Raw genomic sequence first — 17,796 nt, 5'->3', positions numbered from 1 at the left:
CCAAGACAAGAACCAATTACGTTCCTTCATGGGACTGGCGGAGTATTACCATACATTTTTGAATGGATTCGCAACCATATCATCTCCTTTGAGAGATCTACTTAAGAAGGGGGTGAAATATGAGTGGTGTAAAGTGTGTCCGGAAGCCTTTCTACAGTTTAAGAAGGGAATTATCCTACCACCGTCTTTGGGAGGATTTATCTCGGGCAGAAAAACACTATTGTCGGTTGATGCAAGTACTCTAGGCTTGGGTGCTGCTTCAACCCAGTTCGTTTGTGTCAAGACCACTTACAGGGGCGGAAAGAAATTATTCCGTTATTGAAAGGGAGGCATTGGCGGTGTCATGGGCTATTTCACACTTTAAATTTTTCCAATGGGGTCAAGCTTTTCTTATGAGGACTGATCATAAGCCTCTAGTTCAATTGATGGGCAGTTCTGAGTGGGCCAAGGGGTCTCCTAGGATTTCAAGGTGGATGGTGGAGCTTATAGGAGACAACTTTAAAGTGTGCTACATTCCGGGAAAAGATAATGTTGTGGCAGACTGTCTATCCAGGTTACCTGTGGGAAGCGATGAGGTTGGTGAAATTCCTGAGAATCAAGAATTCAATATCTCTGAAATTAATTACAATGCCATTGATAAAGGTAAATGGGAACGTGCTGAGGAAGAAGACTCTGTGGTGAGGCAGGTCAAAGTGTGGACTAGAGAAGGATGGCCTCACAAGAATGAGATTGAAAGAGAGTTTGAAAGGTACTATGGGGTGAAAGATGAGTTGAACTTGTCGGAGGATGGATGTAAACTCAGGAAAGGAAGCAGGATAGTACCTCCCAGTGGAGTCAGATCTCATTTGGTGAACATAGCTCACCAGGGGCACTTAGGCATGGGTGGTACAAAGAGGTATTTACGACAATCATTTTGGTGGCCTGGGATTGATAGTGACGCTGAGAGGTGTGTCAGAAATTGCAGAGAAGTGTGAGAGAAGCGATAAAGCCAAGATGATTAGAGAAGTGCCAATAGTTCAGTCAAAGTACCCTGTGAACCCTGGCAAAAAGTAGCTGTTGATTTAATAGGACCATTACTTGTGATGAATATAAATATATTGTAGTTTTAGTGGACTACCATTCTAAATGGATTGAGTGGAAAGCACTTTGTGACGCAACTACAGCTAAAATGGTGTTATTTTTCAAAGAAGTGTTTCACAGGGAGGGTTTTCCTGCAGACTTGGTCACCGACAACGGCGTACAATTCTGTTCCGATAGAATGTTACGTTTTTTGAGAAAAATCTGTATTAAGCACATTAGAACAGCTTTGTATCACCCCAGGGCTAATGGCCTAGTAGAAAGAGGCAATGGGTTTGTGAAAAGTGGTATACAACTGGCAATGGCTTCAGGTTTGAAATGGTCATACATTTTAAGAGAGATGGTATGGAACTATTTTAGTACACCACACTCAGTTACAAAGATATCTCCATTTATGTCTCTGAAAGGAAGACATCCCGGCACAAACCTTTGTCCAGGCTGGCTGAACATGGCAAAAAGTGCCAACATAGATCGTGAGAAAATCATGACACTTATCAGGGAAGCACAGGATGAGTACAAAGAGAAGTTTGATGAGGACAAGAAAACCAAAGTTACTAAGTGGGAAAATGGTGATTTGGTTCTCATTAAATATCCCAGACTAACTCCCAAATGTGTAGAAAGCAAATAAATTGGTCCTAAAAATATTTCTGCTGCCGATCCCAAGATGGCCGCCGGGGAGTAGCGCTCCTCCTGGGCCGCCGACAAAAGCACCTTTAAGCAGCAATACAAGCGTGTCCCACGAGTGGATCGCCCCCCCCTAACCAGCCCGCAGGCCCGGCACCAGCAGAACGACTACTGGGGCGCAGAAAACTACGAGGAAAGGAGCACCCGGGGCTCGCCCCTCCCCCACCGGGAGATTCCCGTCGCCGAGCCGGCGACAACACTGGAGCAAATCGGCGCGGGCAAGGAGAGCAGGAAAGCGGTGGGACTGGGAATCGGTGCGCCCCGGGGATGAGACAACTCCCACCTCTGGAGATCCACCGGCATTGAGACCCTCGAGGTGGCCGCAACCGAGGGCTGTGGAGCAACACGTTGGAGGCGGAGTGCACGGGGACCCCAAGGATCGCGGGGCCCGGAACGCAGTCGACCCCCCAAGGGCAAGGCGCAGTTGGCTCCGTTGGCAAGCTTGCGACCCTAAAACGGAGACAGCACCACGGAACTCAGAGAGAGCCCAGAGAGTTCAAATCTGGCTAGAAAAAGCCCCCCAGAGGTGAGCGGAGCAAAGTAGCTGAGGGAAACAGGCCCATAGACAAGAGATCGCCCGGCCACTCCAATATACAGCAGCCGGAACGATAGATATCCCAGGGGGGAGTCAAAACAGAGACGGATTTCAGGACAAAGTGGCACGAGCCAACGGGCTGCAGCGAGGGTGCCCAAGGGGACACAATCAGAGGGCATCATGGACACTGCAAAAGGGAGAAGGGAAACCCCATCTGAAAGACGTGTCCAGCGTGGGGTGCCCCCGCGGCCGAAATAGGCACTACGGACTCGGAAGGGAACTCATTCCAATAGGAGGGGCCCACCAAAGCAGATCCAAACAGGCACGGACCCCACGTTCGGGGCGATCCAAGAAGACTACTCCAAGAGAACCCAGTGGGGACATAACAAGCTCACACGGGAACTATATAAGCCCACGCACGTCCCCAGGATAACGAACGCAGCATGTCAAGGGTAAAAAGCAAAATTATCGCCTCCCAACAGACCCCGCAGCCCTCAAGACAAGACACAAACATCCTTCAACTGTGGTCAACGGACGCTACACCGCAAACAAGAGGGAAGCCTCAGGATTCCCAACAAGGCGAAGGCATGTCTCAGACGAACCCCCAACATTCACCCACTAGGGACGACATGCAATCATGGTTCCAGGAGCTCCAAGAGAAATTCATGTCCTCAGTGCAGGAACAATTCACGATGTTGAAAAATGACATGAAATAGGCGGTTCAGGACCCTAGGGTCGATGTGGCTAAACTGGAGGAGAGAACAGACACAATGGAAAGAGCGGTCCAGGGGATCGAGGAGGAAACTCAACAGGTTAGCGAAACTCAGGAACACCTGGTGAGACTCACCCATAGCCTCGAGATACAATATGAGGACTTGGAAAACCGCTCCCGACGCTCTAACATTCGCATAAAAAACATGGCGGAAACAGTAATGGACAAAGATCTTCAGACGGCTGTGAAGGAGGTGTTCAGAGATATACTAGAGGCATCTGAAACAGATACAATTGGAATAGACAGCATCCACAGGGTCGGACCAAAAAGATCAGGAGCACCGGGGGAAATACCACGGGATGTTTTAGTGGCGCTATCCTCATACCCACAAAAAGAGCAGATCTTGAGGAAGGCCAGAGATATGGATCACATCAGAATGAACGGACAGGAAATCCAACTATACCAAGACCGAGCCCTGGTTACGCTCCAAAAAAGAAGAGAGATGGCCCCATTGGTCAAGGCCCTGCAGGCAAAAGAAATTCGATACAAGTGGACCTTCCCCTTTGGGCTGACCTTTACATGGGAAGGGAAACAGAGAAGAGCGACCACATGGAAAGAGGGCCTCAACATAATGGGCCTACAGGACGAAGTGGAGGAAGCGGATCAAGCAACATCCAGGGGGGAGCAGAGGAGAAAACCAAAAGGATGGGAAACGATCGCACGAAAAAGGCCGAACACTGGACAAGAGGGCCGTAGGAAGCTCCCATAATAGGAGGAAAAGAAGAAAATGAAAGCCGTGGACACCAAGGCGACAGCCGCACAAAGCACCAGCCAGGGGGGATGGTGAGAATAAGAACAGCTGCACTAGAGGCAGAGACGGCGGCCCGGGAATGACCCGCCGGCTTGGAATCGGGTAAGAAAAGACTGTTATGTGGGGTTTAGGATTCCCCAGAAAAATTCCCCCTGAGAGGATGGAGGGCAGGGAGCTGTGGGTGCAACGCCCTGGCAACAGTAGGAACCCTCGCCCTACTCGAGGGCAAATTGTTTGGTTTATGGTTATTAGTTGGGGGGGGTGAGTTCAGGGGAAGGGAAATGGGGATGGGGACACCAAAACGACAGCAGCGGCAAAGGAAGGGATTCCAAGAACATTGAACATTTGCTTTACAAAATGGGGAAGATCCGCTTGTGACATATAACATAAGGGGGATTAATCATCCAACAAAAAAGGTGAAACTGGACAAACTTCTAAAAAGGGAAGGGGCGGTCCTTTTGCTCCTCCAAGAAACGCATATCAGAGCTAAGGACAAACAGAAAACCCGGGTAAAGGGATTTAAAATCTGGGCCCAGGCAAATGCAACATAAAAAAGAGCGGGGGTCCTGATAGCAGTGAGGGCTAGTAGGGACGCCATATTAGAGGACGCCATCACAGATAAGGAGGGAAGGTATGCGTTTGTTAACGGGGTACTGGAAGAGCAGAGGATCACTCTCGTGACAATATACGCACCAAATGTGGGACAGGATGGTTTTCTGAGAGATACCCTGGGAAAATTAGAATCCTTCGCAAGGGGGGAGATTATTTTGGGTGGAGATTTGAACATGGCATGGGACCCACAACAGGACAGAAGTACGGGGAGTGTATATGGTCATGGGGCACCGTCAAAACGCCTCAAGCAACAAATGGACCAACTAGCCCTAAATGATGTGTGGAGGGAACTCAAGGGGGAGCAAAGTGGGTTTAAGAATTGACTATTTTTGGGCATCAGTGGGGCTCATGGGCAAGATCCAGAGGTTGGAAAAGGGGGCAATTTCACTTTCAGACCATGCACCGCTATGGCTCAATCTGAATCTTCCAGGGAAATCTAGTGGCTTGTGGAGATGGAGATTACCAGAGGACATAATACAGGACCCGGTTACGGGGGACGCCATAAGAGAAATGATAGAAGAATACTTCACAGAAAATGACACTGGGGATGTATCTATGAGTACAGTCTTGGAGGCGTTTAAAGCGGTGATCCGGGGGAAATTAATGGCACTAAAAATCACGAGGGAGAAACAGAGATATATGTGGGAAAGGGAACTGGAAAGGTCAATAACAGAACTGCAAGGGAAAATCCTGACACAACCCACAAGAGCACTAAAGACGGCGCTCAGACACACTCAAGGCCAACTAGAGATGCTACTCACAAAGGGAGCAGAAAGGACCTTGCTGTACCTAAAACAAAGGTACTATATCAAAGCGAATAAAGCAGATAAGCTTTTACCGAGACATCTCCGCGCCAAACAGAAAGATATAACAATCAAAGGCATCATAGACACGATAGGGGAACATCATACGCGCACACATGACATAGGGGAAGTGTTCAGAGATTACTATCAGAAACTGTACTCCACGGACCACCCAGAGGCAGACGCGCAGGACACATATCTGAAATCCCTCAACTTCACGCAAATACCAGAGGAAGACAGGCAGGCCTTAGAGGACCCTATTAAAGAAGAGGAAGTTAGAAAAGCAATACATGCACTAATACTAAATAAAGCCCCTGGTCCGGATGGATTCACGGCCCCATTTTATAAAATATATGCGGATCTGCTGATCCCGGTCCTAACCAGAGTCCTAAACTCATTTAAAGAATGTGGCACTGTAACCCCCACGATGAACGAGGCGAAGGTCTTAGTATTCCACAAACCCCGGGAAGGATCCCTCATACCCGGCCTCTTATAGATCAATATCCCTAATAAATATTGATGCCAAAATATACACCAAGATATTAGCAGCAAGACTCTCCCCACTTTTCCCTACACTAATACACCACAACCAATCGGGCTTTATTCCAGGTAGACAAACCCACGACAATCTTAGAAGGATCAATCACCTGGTGGAAAAGATTGGCATAAAGCAAACCCCGGCAATTATACTTGCACTGGATGCAGAGAAAGCATTCGACCGGGTAGAATGGTCCATGCTATTTAAGATCCTGCAAGCCATGGGATTTGGAGAGCACTTTATTGCAAGAATTAGAGCAAACTATAACGCCCCTACCTGTAGAGTGGCCATCAACGGGGAAGTAACTGAAAAGGTATCCATATCCCACTATCTTTCTAGAACCCCTACTAATGAGATTAAGAGAAGCCACACAAATTAAAGGGATAGATATGGCAGGCACACAACATAAGGTTACCCCATATGCGGATGATATGTTGTTAGCATTAGAGGAGCCGGGCCGAACGTTGCCGGCTGCAGTCAGGGAGCCGGAAGTTTTCGGGGCCATCTCAGGTCTAAAAATAAATAGGAACAAGTCGGAAATCCTAATATTGGCAGGGGATGGGGGAGTGATAGAGAAAGAAGCAAAAGCACTCAATCTCAAAATAGCAGCGGAGGGCATTAATAACCTGGGAATAACACTATCTCACAGGGTGGAACATCTTTATAGTAAGAATTATCTGAAACTCCTTACGAGTGTTTGCAGAGATTTGGAAAGATGGAATCCCCTGTTGATCTTCTGGTGGGGCAGGATTCAGACGGTAAAGATGACCATCCTCCCAAGACTATTGTACTATTTCCAAGCCCTTCCGGTGGGGGTACCCCGCTCATTCTTCAAGACACTGTCTAAGGTAATCACAACCTTTGTGTGGAAGGGGAAAACGCCAAGACTGGCCAGGGCTATTTTAACCACTCCAACCAGGGAGGGTGGGATGGTGCGCCCTCATTTCCAGAGGTACTACCAAGCGGCCCAGTTAAAAGTGCTACGGGAGTGGCTGTGCGACGATCCACAACCAATCTGGGCAGCACAAGACAGGGCAGTGGCAAGAACACCGTTGGTGGAACTACTCTGGAAACAGAAACAGCATAGACACCCCAACATAGGGATTAGTGAAATAATGAGAACAACGATGGAGGCGTGGGACGTCCAAACACAAAATGGTTTAATGACCACCATGCTGGGCCCTTTTACCCCCATATGTAGGAACCCACAGTTCCTGCCGGGGATGGAACAGGGGACATATGAAAGCTGGGAGGAGGCCGGTATAACAAAAATAGGGGAAATGTACATAAACAAGGAAATTAGATCGTATGAATCCTGCCTCCCACCTCCAACACGCTCCACTCGAAATAAATATAGATATGAACAACTCAAACATTGGCTAAAATCCCCCGATATCGTGAAGGCAGCAACGAGAACCCTCACTTCATTCGTGAAATACATTACAACCAACTCAGGGGCAAAGAAATGGATATCGACTCTATATTCCTTTATAAGTACTCAAGATGAGGAAATAAAATGGTCATACATGATCAAATGGAGCAGAACTCTGGGAGAGGAACCGACGAGGAAACAGTGGCAGGATCTCTGGACTTTGATCCCCAAAATGACCAGATCAGCACAAATAAGAGAAAAACCAGCAGACTGCTGCCAGACTCGTGGGGATTTACCGGCTCTGGACTTGCCAGAAACACCGGGGCATTGCAGCCCCGGTGGTCCGGTAATTCTGGAGCTGGCGTTCCGTTACTCCCCATTCCCGTGGAGTCCTATAGGACTCCACGGGAATGGGGGCAGTGGAAACACCGACACCATGCGGTAATGGTTCCGGTGTTTCCACGTCCATGTGCAGCATGTGGCGTTACACCCGCCAGGTCAGACGTGGCGGGTGTAACACCACACGGCCACATAACTCGGAGTTAGCCGGTCCGGAAAACAGTGCCGGTACAGTTTTACCAGCACAGTTAAATCTGGACCGGCTAACTCGTAATGAGGCCCATTTACTCTTAGTAGACTGCTTTAAAAAAACAAAGACACTGGCAGGCACTTTGAGTGAACAGTTTGATGGTAGGGCTTCAATTAAGCAAGCTCAAAGAGTTTACGTGAGAAGGTGTTTTGGATGGGGCTGGAGGTCAGGAAATGAGTGGGATTGCACATAGGGAATAGAATGGCCATCAACTGGTGGGAAAATAGCCAAACAACACCTACAAGCTTTGTGTCTCTACTCACATGACATTTGGCTCTACCTGTACTCTAATGCAATAGTGTCATCTTATAGGTGGTGCTTTTAGCGCAGCCTAATAGCCTGCACTAAAAAAAAAGTAACATGAGAACGCCCCTCATGCGGGGCAATATATCATAGGTCCATGCCCACTTAGGTGATGAAGAAGCCATGGCCATGCCGTGCCCCCAAGTCCCAGGCAACATTATCACTGCGGCTTGGGTGAACAAGTGTGGAAAAGGGAGGGTGGCCATAGGGCATGCCTGTCAAAGGCTCTGTCCTATTGACATGAGCCACCTACGAAGAGAATGGACTGCACACTGTTAGAGAAAAATAGCAGCCTCACTGTCAGCCATTCTACAGTTCATGGGTGAAGGACGAGAGAACAAATTGACCATGTTCACGAGAGCTGCTGTGGGCTTTATACATGTCTGCCCAGGTGTAGGAGAAGGAAAGTTGTCACAGGGCTCCTGATGCCTCAGGCTCCATCAGCTGTCCACCTCTGATGTTGGCATCATCCTATTCCCTGAATGCCCCTTCAATGGCATCCCCTTTAAAACTTGTGGGAAGAGAAGAGAAGAGAAGAGAAGAGAAGAGAAGAGAAGAGAAGAGAAGAGAAGAGAAGGGAAAGAAAGGGATTGCTTGTAGTCCTGCAGTCACACTCTGTGCTGAGGACCCCTGGTGAAGAGGAACAGACCCACCCCTGTGTGTGGCCAAATATAAACTCCCCATTGGTGAGACCCTTCTCATTGGAACTCCTGCACCTTCCTTCCCCCCTAATTTCTGGCCGCCCTGCTTGCAAATATAAACTCCCCATTGGTGAGATCCTTCTCATTGGAACTCCTGCACCTTCCTCCCCCCCTAATTTCTGGCCGCCCTGCTTGGGCCTCCTTCCCTCACCCTCCTGTGAGGCAAAAAACCTGGGAGTCATCTTCGACTCCTCTCTCTCCTTTTCACGCCATATTGCGGACCTTGCCAAAAAGCCCACTTTCAGCTCTATCTCCTCAGAGGCATTCTCCCTTTCCTCACCTTCCCAGAGAGACTCAATGGGTGCAGAGCTTTCGTTCTCTACAGGCTGAACTATTGCAACAGCATCTTCCTCAATCTGCCTATTTCCTCCATCCGCCCTCTCCAACTAATCCAGAATAGGACTGCAAGACTTATCTTTAACCTCAAGCCCAGGGACTAATTCTATCCAGTCCTAAAATCTCTCCACTGGTTCCCGGTGTGTGCACTGATCAAATTCAAGACCCTCAACATCATCCACCAGGATTTCTGGGGCCTGGGACTGTGCTATATCCAACTTTCCCTCCCTAAATACCTCCCTGCTAGAGTCATTCAGTCCTCTAGCTCTAACTCTCTGCAGGTCAAACGTTTCTCCAAGCAGAGAGTAGGGGGTAGATCTCTTCCTTGGCAGGAGCCTCCCTCTCCAATAGCATCCCTGCCCCTCTCAGACTTGAGCCAGATCTCCTTAAGTTCTGGAAACTCCTCAAGACCTTCCTCTTCTCCTCTTCCTTCCCTCTCCCACTCCCCTGCTAATGTCCCCTGCTACTATGGATAGCTGTCTAGTCCCATCTGAGTCCTACAGGGGCCAGACCCTCCTCCTACCTATCTTCCGCATTACCCCATTACCAGCACTTTCCTTCAGGCACCTTTCCCTGGCCAGCCTACTTAGTCTGCTCCACCCCTGTTCCTTGCACTTTTACCCTTCGCACTTGCTCTCCGGGGGCTCCCCTAGTACTTACCCTGCATCAGCCCGCCCCCTCCCACAAACTTTGTTTTACTGCACTTGCATGATCCAAATGTCACAAGGCCTAGCAGGGCGATTTCTTGTTGTTTATGGGTTTGTGAGCACAGGACTAACCCATAGCCTGCAGGTGAAATCTGATATTTCTCTGCTCCGTGGTCACGCTTCATTGTGAACTGCTAGCTTTGTGCTATGCCTCTTCTACTTCTGCTGCTGCTGACCTTTCAGCTCCTGCTTCAGCATTTTTCTACTGCTCCTCCCTGCTGCAGCCTTTCATGCCCCTTAGGTGGTTTAATTAGTTTCAGGTACAGGCCCTTAGAACTAATTGCCTGACCTGCACAAAAGCTATTAGGCTTGCCTGCCTGACCTTGGCTCCTGTATGCCTCTTGAGCCCTCTTCTGCTTCACAGTCCCTGAGGGATTCTGGGACATGCAGTCCACTTTATGAAAATTCTATTTCTATACTTCTTTAAAAGGTTTAAGGATGAATTTTCCTCCCTTGATATTATTAGTTTTAACCTTTTGACGGACAGAAGTGGCACGGAAAGTTACATTTTCACCTTTCCTGTTGGTATACCTTTAGCATTGTGAAGGATATAGGAATTTAGGTGCATACAAAATGTGTTCTTTGGGTTCAACACTAGATTGAGTCACGTCTTTAGAATCTACCTTTTCATCCTTAGTAGGAGGTCGAAATATACCAAAATGGCAATAACCCAATTCCTCCTCTAAGTCTGTGGTAAACGTATTCCTCTTCAAGGAAAAGTACTGTGTCTCACCCTGCAAAATCTCTGCACCTCCCTGGACTTGGTCTCCATCCAGGTAATCCTGCAGCAGTACACCACCCCAGTATTGGGATCAGGTAGCATCTACCCTCTCCTGGCCACATGGGAGGAGACTCTAGGAAAGGTTTTAATGGTGGATCCGCAGGATTCTCAAGAGTGGGCTGACTGGAGAGGTGAGATGCAGCTCTTCAGGGTGCTCCTCTGCGGTGGCCATCTGAAAAGGTATAGTTAGCGTCTTGCAAAGTGGAAATAGCCCAACAGAGCCTTTCTTCATGAAGGCATCTGGCGCATATCTGATGATCGTAGGGTGTCCCCATGGATGGACATCTCTCACATGATGTAGGGGCAAGTCAGGAATCATTCCTAACCTTGTAGTCGGTCCTTGATGTGGGGCTGTTGCAAGACCATCCAACAAGCTGATTGATATATATCTCCCTGGGTATTGCTTCTGACCTTTCTTGAATATGGGAATCATTTGGGCTTGTTGTTAACTGCAGGGTACATGGTTACTAAAATTGAAATTATTGAAAAACCATGTAAGGACAGGTACCTATATCTCAGGTATTATTTGTCTGCAGGAAGTGTGACTAACGGAGAGCCCCCAGACACTACGGTTTGCCACATTTTTTCTTTCACGCTTTGAGTACCTGTGCTTACTTCCCTGAGATGGGTTGAGAATCCACAATCAAACGCCAGTAAGGAGAAACAAAGCATTGCATAAATGTCCTGGCGAAAAACAAGACAAGGGGCCTCATTGTGGGTCCGGTGGTAACCCTGTCAGTGCTACCGGCGGGTTGCCGCCGGACCCGTAATAATTTACCTGCGCCTGACTTGTCAGTACCACCAGGCTATTACTACAAGTCCGGCGGCCGGAAAGTCCGGCGCTAGTACATCTGTTAATCCCCATTCCCATAGAGTCCTATGGCCTCTATGGGAGTGGGGACACGGGAGCACCGACACCATTAGCAACAGTGCCATTGCTGCCGTGACAAGTCTGCCTACTGTGGCGGCTGCGCCCGGCAGGGTCAGACCTGTCGGGCACAACAGGTCCGGAAGGCAGAGTTGTAGTTTGCCGGTCCGGAAACAAGGATGCCGGTGACCTTCACGGCACCCTTGTTTCCAGACCGGCAAACATGTAATGAGGCCCAAGGTCAAATATGGTCTAAGATCAGACCTTGTTGTGGCCAGTGTTTCAGGTAAGTCTAACGTTTGTGTAGGTAGCTTGTACTGCAGGGCTGGACATCCTTCCTAAGGCCTGGTCCTTATGTGTGGTTGGGTCTTAATCATCAAACTCCCAATTAGACACTTTTCTTGCATGATACAAGGTTTTAGCTTTTCAGGCTTTTGCCATTCCAGTGGAGCAGTTTGCAATCCTAAGCAGGGTAGTGTTCCATAACAGCTCAGTGGACATTGTGTTGGTTTCTCTGGACATTTAGCAATAAGTCAGAGGTTTTTGCTGTTGTTTTCTAACTTGCAGACTCGTGCATAGTCTTTATGCATGTACAGCGTGTGTGCAATTGTGCCCATAGTTAGCACATGTGTGAAAATGTACCACAGTGGAAAAGCACAACACAGAGTAGCAGCAAAAAAATCATAATAGCAAGGAGGTAGTCCAACTGGTAGGTCGGCATATGATTAAACTGTTTATCAGGCTGGTAGAAGGAACTCAGAATGAGCATGATAGTCGTCCAAATGCCTGTACTGAAGGATGCGCTCATTGTCTTGGGGGCACCAGTTCAGTGGGATTCGTCGTAAACCTTGAGGCTAGCTCAATGCAGAGTGGAGAGGGAAGATCGACATGGCTAACAGTACAAAGAGGTGAAGGACAAATGTGCGGTACCCCCGCCCTCACCCAAGCCCTGCTTGAGTGACATGTGAAAGGGGACAAAAACAACCCAAAATCTTACAGGACAATAATCTTGTTGGATGCAGAGACATACATATATGCAAAGAACATCCTATGGTACCAAATGTGTCTATTTGGGTGGATGAGGAGGAAGAGGAGATCATCTCCCCATTGTAAGAAGAGTTTAGTGCAGGGCTTTCAAATATGGATCAAGTAATGGTGTGACAATATTAGATATGCAAATACACCAGTATAAGCATTTGACCACATAAGCAGGCAGGACTATAGATGAAACGGGAATCCACCCAGACGCATCCTCATGCTTAGAAAATCATCACAGGCCTCCACGCCAGCTCACCAACAAGGGTATCCTGACCATCCCCTTCAATAACTGCATTTCAACGTAACCTTAGCGGTGACAATATTAGATATACAACTACACCAACATAAATGCTTAAAAAAAATATTTGTAACTTTTTTATACGCAGCTTTCTAAACCAATACAAAATGCAAAATGCAAATAGAAAGGCAAAAACAAATTAGCTGTAAATACTCACCCATTTGAACATTTGGTAAACCATGAACATTCATGTGACACTCCGCCCTCGCACCTCACACCTGCTTACTTAATTTCGGCTTCAGAGAAAATAGGGCATGATTCGGCAGCTTACCAGACTTATAAACATGATTTGTTTTCACATTTTTGGAGCGAACAGGCCCGACTGCATCAAATTGAATATGCGCACTGCTCTGAAAATAGTAACAAATTCTGTGTAAAGTTTCACAATTATCTCTTACACACAACCTGTCCCATTCCATTTGATAGATGCTAGTGGCATTCTGGTTTTCACTTTGCATTCTGAGGTTTGTAGTCCTGGATTTCCATCTTGTCAACCTAGGAGTTCAAGTCCCAGAAGGTACAGCTAAAACCAGGACTGGTTTACCATCTCCCAACTGAAATCGGTCATGTTGGCATGCCTGCACTACCATGTTGGAACCAGCTAAGGCCCATCAGGGCGTTTTGGCATGTTTCAGTGACTTATGGGTAGAAGGAAGCCTGCCCACCCTCAACATGGGTGAAAATCGAACTCTTATGGGCAGATTCCCAAACAAAGAGGTCCAGCCAAAACGTAGGTGGTTGGGGTTTCTGGTGAACTGACTTGCCTCTGATTTGTAGTAAATGTTGTGAAGTTTTTAATTACATTGGTCGCTACAGCGGAACAGGAACAGAACCATGTGCATATTTCAGGACCTTCTGGTTATCAAAAGACAATGCTGCGAGATCATGGTGGATTTAAGGCACCAAAGACACCATAATCCTATGTGTGGTGTGTTGGTCTAGTTGTTGTGGGCAGAGAGCGTCATGACCTCGTCATGACGCCTCTGCAATAAAAGGGACTCAGCTGGCACGCACGGGCCAGAGCAGCAGAGTCCCAGGAAGCGGAAACTCGTGTCTGTGTTGTTTGTGTTTGCCGGCCTGCCACGTGATCGTGGCCTGGTCTGCAGCACGGCCCGAGTGCCCTCGGAGCTGCGGCTGCGGGTAACTGGGGGTGATCCCCCACCTTGTGGAGACTGCGCCCGGTGACCCCCGGGCACCATATGGTGCTCCCTATACTTGGCACGCTGGGTGGCACCCCAGCGTGTCGGCGACGAGGAAGTTGCGCCCGCCTGCTGACACTCGCGGCGGGTGGATGAAAGGACCTGCGCACATGGCCGCAGTTGGCGGCCGTGTGGGGAGAAGCACGTGGTGGCAGCAGTGTTGCGGGGGCCCAGGGACCTGTGGGGGTGTTGCCACACAGGTCGACTGGTGCCCGCAGCGGCGCTGAAGTGGAGCGGCCACCCTGCCCGAAAAAAAGGGAGGCTCATATCCGCCGTGCCCGAGAAGTTCGGACTGCAGCGTGTACCACGTGGGGGGCCCAGGCCGAGAAAAAAGGAAGGGGGCGGAGCCCAGAGCTCCAGCCCGTGGCTTGCCCGCACACTCCAGCAAAGCGGGGAGCATACCCGCTGGGCCCGGGCCGCCGATGGGTGAATACACTCGGGCTAGAACAAGAGAAGAAAAAAGTCACCGGAACAGATGATAGGCGTCTGCTGCACTCGCACACAGTTCGCCTAAATGGGGCGGGGTGCACTACCCATCATTGCTCCAGATATAAAGCGGGGCGTGGCCTACACCCACTCGCCGGCAGGGAACAAAGGAAGCGGGCCGGGTTATCTCCACCTCGCTCACGAAAAGGAGTGTGGCCATCTGAGCAGGGCCGCGGCGGTGAAGAAGGAAGAACGGTCAGGTTCCCTGCTCCTCGCACGCACAGGAAGCCAGCGGGACAACAACAGGGTGGCAGAAGGGTGCCCCAGACATTCATTCCTGGTGCCTGCATTTTGGCTGTCCTCCCCAGGGGTAGACCCCAATGCCACGATCTGTCATCAGTGTGGGTGGGACCTTCCACACCCGCAGGACTGCCCGGCGATAGTAGACATCTGTGGAAGGTGCGGGGAAGAAGATCACTTTGCATGGGTGTGCCTTGCCCCAGCTCCAGCCAGCATGGCCAGGGCATCGGGGGGGAAAGAGCCGAAGGGGAGGAAGGACCCCAAGGTGGCGGCGGTCCAGGTAGCAGAGGGTCCCCGAGAAGTACCATATGACATGGGAGAGGAGGAATACGAAGAAAATATATTCTTCTTGTACTGCAGCAGCACCAGTGGCCAGTTTGATCCTGGGATTTTTTGAGTCTGAAGAGCTCGTCGTCAGGCCCCGTGGGGTGCGGACTGGAATACGCCCCAGTTGTTTGCAGTGTTGAATGTTTAAGTTTTTAGTAACTATTAGAGGTGCTCGGACTGGAATGCACCGCATGTGTGCTGTGATGATGTAAGGGGCATCGTGGGTGCGCGGACTAGAATGCGCCACATGCAACCCAGTAGACGTTTTTGTTTGCAGTGGGGTGAGTTTTGTTTGGCTATAATAAAGGAGGGATGTGGTGGGTTGGTCTAGTTGTTGGCAGAGAGCGTCATGACCTCGTCATGACGCCTCTGCAATAAAAGGGACTCAGCTGGCACACACGGGCCAGAGCAGCAGAGTCCCAGGAAGCGGCAACTCGTGTCTGTGTTGTTTGTGTTTGCCGGCCTGCCACGTGATCGTGTCCTGGTCTGCACGGCCCGAGTGCCCTCGGAGCCGCGGCTGCGGGTAATTGAGGGTGATCCCCCACCTTGTGGAGACTGCGCCCGGTGACCCCCGGGCGCCATAGGTTGTTCCCTATACTTGGCACGCTGGGTGGTACCCCAGCGTGTCAGCCGTGTCGGTTGATCCCAACGGCATCTGTGGGCCGCCCCGGTGACCGGTGGCAGCCCACAACACTATGTATAATCCCTGGGATAGAGAACAACTTCAAAATGCTTCCCACTGGCACTTGTGTGCAGGGTACCTACCTAACTAGGGTATTTAGGGTTGATCATGTTTTAACAAAACAGCTCAACCAAAAGCAGGGCATGCCCATAAATGCTAAAATGACACATGTTGGACATTGCAACAGCTAATTAATATATCAAATTTTTATCAGATCTATCAGATCTGAAATGATAACTATATCCTGCAAACATGAGCAGACATTTGGATCAATGGAGATGTCTGCAAGCTCAGCAGAATCCAAAATTAATTTGGTTCATTAATGTTACCAACTCCCTCATTACCTACAGACTCAAAACGCATGTGCCGAAACAGACACAAAGTAAAATAAAACAGATGTCACACACCATCATTCAACATTGTTTTGCTGTACATGATAAAAAAAAATATCAAATCATCAAATCAAAAACCACCACATATTAGACAGCTGAGACATAATACACAACATGGGGGGACTGGGAAACTCTTTACCAGCACGAACACAGCCCAATGACTTGTTCTTGGGTGGATGTACTCTTGTTCAGAGGAGAATTGCCTAGCATTTCGGCGCTGGACTGCCCCAGGGCAGGACAAAGGCTGATATGCAGGGAAATTTCGTCTCTGTGAAACGGACAGTGAGCTAAAGACTTGGTAGAGTCTCTCCCAGGGGTTATTCACCCAAGAACAGGTCATTGGGCTGTGTTTGTGCTGGTAGAGAGATTCCCAGACCCCCCTTTGTTTTGAGACAAAATACATGTTTGCGAATGTTGATAATGTCAAATCATTGGGCCAATATATGGAACACCACCAATTTTATAGTCTTTCTTTGAAGTCGACACGTTTCAACAGGTAGCGTGTGGGCGTGTGTTTCACTACCTCCCTTGTCTTCTTCAGGACTGGATTTAGTTGACTCAGTGTGCTTACTGTGAACTACACCATTCAATCACTTTTTGCAAGACGTTGATGGTGCACGCCAATACAGGAACAATGACCTGCCATCCTTGTGTGGTCTTAATTAAGGGAATTATTAGGGGGGTGGGAAGGACTACATATTATGTCCTCTGCCAGTATTGGCCTCCTGAGCTTGTTTGACAATAGAAATAAACCCAACGATCATATGTGCTCGTGCTTGGAAGTCAGGGAAATGTGCCTGTAGCCATGGGGTCAAATCGGCATATTTTTGCTTGGGGCCAAAGGTCCCAGTGTTCTAAGCATATTATAGGACCTGATTCACAATGTTTTTCAATCAGGAGCATGTGAATCGGGCCCCCAATGTCATTTTCTGCAAGAGCAAATGTTTGGTAGGCAAGCTCTTTTGTTTGGAGGAAGTAGGTAAATTAGATTCATAGGCTGTCAAAATATTTAGTACATTTCGCATTTGCAAAATATTCTTGAGATGATATGTAAATAGAATGCAAATTTACACTGAGAACATATTCCAAAAAAGAATACATTGGGCTAATCTACCTTTAGCTTGTGACAGTGAATTTCGAATAAACAAAAAATACAGACACTTAAGTTAACGTATTCCATAATGATTCCTTTTGTCATTTTGTTAAATGTGTTGTCTACATACAGGAGCTCATTATTGTGTCTCCTAGCTTCTGACAGTTTAAGTCCATCTGCAGCTGCTGTCTTTAAATTTCACTCAAACGAATTGTATATGCTTAAACAGAAGCAAGTTATTAATCTTCCAACCGTATTTTCAGCTCAGGTCTTACTTCTGGGCTCTGAAAAAAAGCTTGTATATAAATATTGAAAAGAAGAGGGAATAGTGGTGAAACCTGGAGTACTCCACAAATTAAATGAGATTTAGCAGTAACCAAATTATTCTCTCGCACACAAACATGTTTGTCAGTCAAAAAAGGCCAAACCCAACACAATGCAGCCCTGAAAACCCTGAAAACCCAGTATGAAGCGTTCTTGATGCAAAGACAACTATCAAGAACACATACAACATCAATTATTGTCTCATAAAACAGTTCCCAACATCACCTGCCCATCATTGAGACCGCTTATTCTCCTTGTGCTATTTCTGGTGCAAATATTCACTGCTCA

This window comes from Ambystoma mexicanum, chromosome 12, assembly GCF_040938575.1.
Source record: "Ambystoma mexicanum isolate Mex_15411 chromosome 12, UKY_AmexF1_1, whole genome shotgun sequence".
NCBI lineage: Eukaryota > Metazoa > Chordata > Amphibia > Caudata > Ambystomatidae > Ambystoma > Ambystoma mexicanum.
The sequence above is the reverse complement of the archived record's forward strand: the minus strand, read 5'-3'. Positions refer to the sequence as shown.